Source organism: Oncorhynchus gorbuscha, linkage group LG06, assembly GCF_021184085.1.
Source record: "Oncorhynchus gorbuscha isolate QuinsamMale2020 ecotype Even-year linkage group LG06, OgorEven_v1.0, whole genome shotgun sequence".
NCBI lineage: Eukaryota > Metazoa > Chordata > Actinopteri > Salmoniformes > Salmonidae > Oncorhynchus > Oncorhynchus gorbuscha.
In genome coordinates this window covers 73,509,287-73,516,317 of record NC_060178.1, presented here as the reverse complement: position 1 = coordinate 73,516,317, position 7,031 = coordinate 73,509,287, and positions in this window count along the sequence as shown.

Here is a 7,031-nt window from a genome sequence, read left to right as displayed (position 1 = left end):
TCTTCCAGACGTGATGCTTGGCATTCAGGCAAAATAGTTCAATCTTGGTTTCATCAGACCAGAGATTCTTGTTTATCATGGTCTGAGAGTCTTTAGGTGCCTTTTGGCAAACTCCAAGTGTGCTGTCATGAGCCTTTTACTGAGGAGTGGATTCTGTCTGGCCACGTTACCATAAAGGCGGATTGGTGGAGTGCTGCAGAGATGGTGGTCCTTCTGGAAGTTTCTCCCATCTTCACAGAGGAACTCCATCAGGTTCTTGGTCATCACCCTACCAACGCCCTTCTTCCCCGATTGCTTAATTTGGTCGGGTGGCCAGCTCTAGGAAGAGTATTGGAGCACTGTCAACTTTGGGGCCTTATATAGACAGGTGTGTGCCTTTACAAATCATGTCCAATCAATTGAATTTACCACAGGTGGACTGCAATCAAGTTGTAGAAGCATCTCAAGGATGATCAATGGGATATAGGATGCAACTGAGCTCAATTTCGAGTCTCATAGCAAAGGGTCTGAATGCTTATGTAAATACATGTTTTACTTTTTTATATGTGTGTGTGTGTGTATATATATATATATATATAAACCTCTTTTTGCTTTTTCATTATGGGGTATTGTGTGTAGATTGCTGACAATTTGTGTTTGTTTAATCAATTTTAGAATAAGGCTGTAACTTAACTGTGGAAAAAGTCAAGGGGTCTGAATACTTTCCGAAGTCACACGGGAAAATTGCCTTTAATTTTAAATCACGCTGTGATGTTGAACTTTCACAATACAGATTGAATAGACCCCTTATATTTCCTCAAACATTTTCATTGAATCTCTAATGTTTGTATACTTGAGTAATCAGAGAATTGTGAAGACATTTTCATAGGGCATGGGGAGTGTAGATCTTTAAAGAATTCCCCTAGGTTCAAACTTAACAGTCCACCATCCAATGATACATGAAAGGGCTGCATACTGTCAATACTCATGCTGTCTTCGCCATTAGTAAAGAGAGATAAGTGGTGCACTTTCCTGCCATTTTAAATACAACTGGTTTTCTCAAGATAAAAGACTGTCTGTGTTGGAGTTAACTCCATGCTAACAATTCAATCAATAGAAGCAGACTGCAGAGTCTCCTGTCCCGCTCTTACAGTAAAAGGCCAAAGAGACCTAGGCTGGGATTCAATCTGATTGTGCGTTATACAGCGCTTGACATTTAACGGTCATTTCTGATTAAGAGGACATGTACTAATCAAAAGGGGACCATCTGGCTCTCCCGGTAGTTTGGTTGGTGCATTAAACCGGTGAATTCAGATAATTAAAAAGGTGTGATGGGTCTGCACTCCAAAAAGATGTAGCATAAAGCTTTCTTATATTTTACATTTTTAGATGTTATTATTCTTTTCACTGCATCAGGAATAGTGTGCATCTGATTTGACCAATATGTTTTTGCTAAATCCTGATCGCTACATTCACCACTCTATTTCACTTCACGTATCAGTCTGGCATTCCTCCTTGCAGTTTGAGCCTACCTGTATTGAGGGGCCTTCTTCAAAACTTACTTGTCAACAATTGAATCACCTTCATCCAATCAGATGGCACAGTATTTGTCTACATTGCTTTTTATCATAAGCCCTTAGAGGACGAGGTGAACCGAGAGGTTTTACTCCGCACAAAATCTGTCCACGAAAATAAGCCCACAAAGTGAGGAATTTATGTATGGACGTCGAAATGCAATTGCTAATTTACTACCTGAAGTTTCGTAATGGTTGACTTGTTACGAATACACTGATATGTGGACATGTAGTATTTCGGCAACTTCTATATCGGAGCCTGTTGTATAGAGATAGATAGAGGACTCATCATGGATATACGTTTTGGCATGGACATTGCCATTGATGGCTTCCACCTTTTTAAAGTAGTCAACTGGGTGGGGATTCCTATGAGTTGGGAGCAATCAGCCAATGAAGAAGAGAATTGACTACTTTAAAATGCAGATGCCCATGATGAGCCCTCTATCTATCTCTATGCCCTGTTGTTCAGAAGCGTATCTGCCATCTCATTGGCTAGAATGGTCCCCTTGAGGACATGTATTTCCATTGTTAAAGCGGTCACTTGAATATCTTGTCAATATAATAGACAATATTTGCTTAAACGCATTCTCTGTTTCTCAGAGGGCACTGATTAGACCAGCCATTTTTTTGTTGTCTATTCCAGCTGCCCATTTATTGAGAAAGTCACACGCATTTCTACTGTGAATATGCTGTAGCTTTGACATACAGTATGCCACCCTTAGCAACCATTATGTTTGAAGTGTGTCTGCAACTATAGCATCTCCTAGTGTACTCGCTCATTCACACCATTTCATTCCCCCCCATCACATTCTCCCTCTTAATGGACCCTGACCAGCTGGCCACAGTCACCTCAGGGTCAGGGTCAACCGACCCGCATTCACATGATTGATGCCACTTCCAGACCTCAATCTTTATGGTATTATGTTCCAATTGCGTTGGGTAATTTCCACTTCTTATGGTAAATGACTGTGCAGGGCCGGCCGTGTTACAAAGCACATGGTTGCCCCCTGGACCCTTACACCCACAGCTCCGAAGCTTGAGAAGAATGGTTCTTCTATCATCCAACCCTGACCACTGTCAATAGTGCTCTTCACCACAACAAAAGGAGGCCTTCTCCTCACATCGGACCAAGAACAAAGAGAAAGGGGGAAAAAGTAACTGTAGTGACATAAATTAGTATCTGATGAGATAGAAAAGATGGTAAAAATGATGGGAAAGTATGGCTCTTTGGCCTGTGTGGGAGGGAGACTTCTATGTCACAACTTTCCTGATACAAGACTGCCAGTGAGTAGTGTCACTGGTTCATGCCATCGGAACGGGTTTAATCTGAGTCAATTAGTTATACATTTTCTCATACGACCTACCATGCATTAATGTGGAATTACAAGTTAATTTGTGACCCACGATCATTTAGATCCGTTTATCTTTACAATATCATAATTTGAAGGGGCGTACAGTACAATTCTAAACTAGCCTCATAATTACATAGGGATTATAAAACAGTGGAATAATTATAGCTTAAACATTTATTAGTATTCATAAACCATTTGTCCAAATGACATAAACTGCCCATGGGGGTTTTCAGTGAGCTAGAGTGCCTTCAGAAAGTATTCATACCCATTTGACTTATTACACATTTTGTTGTGTTACAACCTGATTAAATTGGATTAAATCGTTTTTTTTCTCTCACCCATCACGCCATACCCCATAATGACAAAGTGAAAACATGTTTTTAGAAATGTTTGCAAGTGTATTGAACATTAAATACATAAATATCTCATTTACATAAGTATTCACACTGCTGTGTCAATGTTAAAATCACCTTCGGCAGCGATTATAAATGTGAGTCTTTCTGGGTAAGTCTCTAAGAGCTTTGCAAACCTGGATTGTAAAATATTTACACATTATTCTTTTTTAAATTCTTCAAGCTTTGTCAAGTTGATTGTTGATCATTTCTAGACAGCCATTTTCAAGTCTTGCCATAGATTTGTCAAGCCAATTTAAGTCGAAACTGTTGCTAGGCTACTCTGGAACGTTCAATGTCATCTTAGTAAGCAACTCCAGTGTGCATTTGGCCTTGTGTGTTCAGTTATTGTTCTGCTGAAAGATGGACTTGTCTTGAAGTGTCTTTTGGAAAGCAAACTGAACCAGCTTTTCCTATGGGATTTGCTTATGTTTAGTTCTATTCCGTTTCTTTTTTATCAACAAAAAAAACTTCTTAGTCCTTGAGATGACAAGCGTACCCATAACATGATGCAGCCACAACCATGCCTGAACATATAAAGTGGGACTCAGTGATGTGTTGTGTTGGATTTGCCCCAAACATAACGATTTATATTCATGACATAAAGTTAATTTCTTTGACACATTTGGATGTTTTACTTTAGTCTCTTATTGCAAACAGGATGCATATGTTGGAATATTTGTATTATGTACAGATGTCCTTCTTTTCACTCTGTCATTTAGGTTAGTAGTGTGGATTTAACTACAATGTTGTTGATCCATCCTCTGTTTTCAATCACAGCCATTAAACGATGTAACTGTTTCAATGTCACCATTGGCCTCATGGTGAAATCCCTGAGTGGTTTCCTTCCTCTCTTTGGAGTGACTGGGTGTATTGATGCACCATCCAAAGTGTAATGAATAACTTCATCATGCTCAAAGGAATATTCTGCATTATTTTTTTTGTTTGTTTACCCATCGACCAATAGGTGCCCTTCTTTGCGAAGCGTTGGAACACCTCTGTGGTCTTTGTGGTTGAATCTGTGTTTGAAATTCACTGCGCACCAAGTGAGTCCATACAACTTATTATGTGACTTGTTAAGCAAGGTTTTACTCCTGAACTTATTTAGGCTTGCCATAACAAAGATGTTGAATACTAACTGACTCAAGAAATTTCAGCTTTTCAATTTTTGTAATTCATTTGTGAAAAATGTCTAAAAACATAATTACACTTTGACATTATGATATATTGTGTGTAGGCCAGTGACAAAAAAATAATCAATTGTAAGCAAAAGTATGTGGACACCCATTCAAGTTAGTGGATTAGTCTATTTCAGCCATACCCATTGCTGACGGGTGTATAAAATTGAACACATAGCCGTTCGCAGTAGTATGGCCTTACTGAAGATCTCAGTGACTTTCAATGTGGCATCTTCATAGGATGACACGTTTCCAACAAGGCAGTTCGTCAATTTTCTTCCCTGCTAGAGCTGTCCCGGTCAAATGTAAGTGCTGTTATTGTGACGTGGAAACGTCTAGTAGCAACAACGGCTCAGCCGTGAAGTGGTAGGCCACACAAGCTCACAGAACACAGAACTCACAGGACCGCTGAGTGCTGAATCACGTGTTTTGCGAAAATATTATTTGTCCTCGGTTGCAACACTCACTACCGAGTTCCAAACTTCCTCTGGAAGCAATGTCAGCACAATAATTGTTTATTGGAAGCTACATGAAATGGGTTTCCATGGCCGAGGAGCTGCACACACGCCTAATATCACCATGCACAATGCCAAGCTTCGGCTGGAAACACGTTCTCTGGAGTAATGAATCACGCTTCACCATCTGGCAGTCCGACGGATGAATCTGGGTTTGGCAGATGCCAGGAGAACGCTACCTGCCGCAATGCATATTACCAACTATAAAGTATTGTGGAGGAGGAATAATGGTCTGGGGCTGTTTTTCATGTTTCGGGCTACGCCCCTTAGTTCCAGTGAAGGCAAATCTTAACGCTACAGCATTCAATGACATTCTAGACGATTCTGGGCATCTAACTTTGTGGCAACTGTTTGGGCAAAGGCCCCTTCCTGTTTCAGCATGACCATGCCCTCGAGCAAAAAGCGATGTCCATACAGAAATGGTTTATTGAGATCAGTGTGGAAGAACTTGACTGGCCTGCACAGAGCCCTGACCTCAACCCCATCGAACACCTTTGGGATGAATTGGAACGCCGACTGCGAGCCAGGCCCAATCGCCCAACATCAGTGCTCTTGTGGCTAATTGGAAGCAAGACACCGCAGTAATGTTTCAACATCTAGTGGAAAGCCTTCCCAAAAGATTGGAGGCTGTTTTAGCAGCAATGGCTGGACCATCTCCATATGAATGCACATGATTTTGGAATGAGATGTTGGATGAGCAGGTTTCCTCCTGCTTTTGGTCATGTAGTGTACTTTCTGAAGGCACTTTACAGAAACCCCAATGTGACATGTTTATTAATAGATGTGAACTGATGCCCGAGGAAAGTGACTTGAAATGTTTATCTTTTCAGTTTTTATATCTTTTTAAGTAGCTTCAGAAATTACTGGCACATTTGTGGATATGAATAATCATCTGACGACGATGCTTAAAACCTGTTTCCCCCTTACTTTTTCACAGACTAAATATAATACCAGCACCTTTTTAGAATAGACATGTTCTATGCAAGGCCAGCTTCAGAGGGGTTGGGTTAAATGCAGAAGACATGTTTCAGTTGAATGCATTCAGTTGTACAACTCACTAGGTATCCCCCTTTCCCTTCATACAATGTTTGTTTCAATAGGACTTCTTTGAGAAGCCAGCTCATCTAGTTCACCAAGCTCCTCCTTAGACCAGTATTATACAATATTATTTTGTTAGTCTATCTAAGCCTTGATTATTGCCTGAAAAAATGTTTTCAAGTACTTCAGTTTATAGTCCACTGTTTTCTCGAAGTGCAGTTAACGGTCATATCCCTAACCAAGGTTCCTTGAGGTCAATAATATGCAATGAAGCCTCAAGGTTAGGTCAATTACCTAACGTAGTAGACGTAAACAAAACGCCTAAAGCTAGATCCCCTACATACTGGTCTTCACAAGAAGAAGAAAAAACTGTCTGGGGAGGTTCTCTTCTGCACTGTTCAACCAATCCAGTAATTGTGGAGGAGGAGTTATGATGGAGTGTCACATTATTAACATCCAAAAGCGGAAGTCTCTTTCCATTTCGGCAGAGGCTCGAGTCAACAGACTAGTCTTTAGAACTTCTTAATAAGCACATCTCCAATGTGAAATGCAGTTTTACTCTCGCTATCAAAAATGTTATTCCCTACATTTAGGGGAACTAATGTTCAATATCTTTCTTTTACAGTTCCCCTTTTTGCTGGAGGGCTTTAATTTCAAGGTTGTGCATTGCATTTGTTTGACATTAATAAAACATTTTCTGTTTGTCTGAAAGGGCATTATCCTCCTTTAGCCCATGCCATTTCCATCTTTTCTCTTTTACAGGATTTGATTGGAAATATTGTGCGTGATGGGAGCCCTAGTTACATAACATTGGTGTTATGTTTTGGAACACATTCCATTCAACCTCAGCTGATACATATTATTCTCAGAAATCCAGAATTAAAAATCGTGCAAAATTGCTTCAGGTGCTCGATCAATGTTACGTGCATCTGTCCACTAGAGATTAGGGTACGTTGTTTTGTCTTCTGTAAGAGGACTGGATGAATATAAAAGCCACATATCA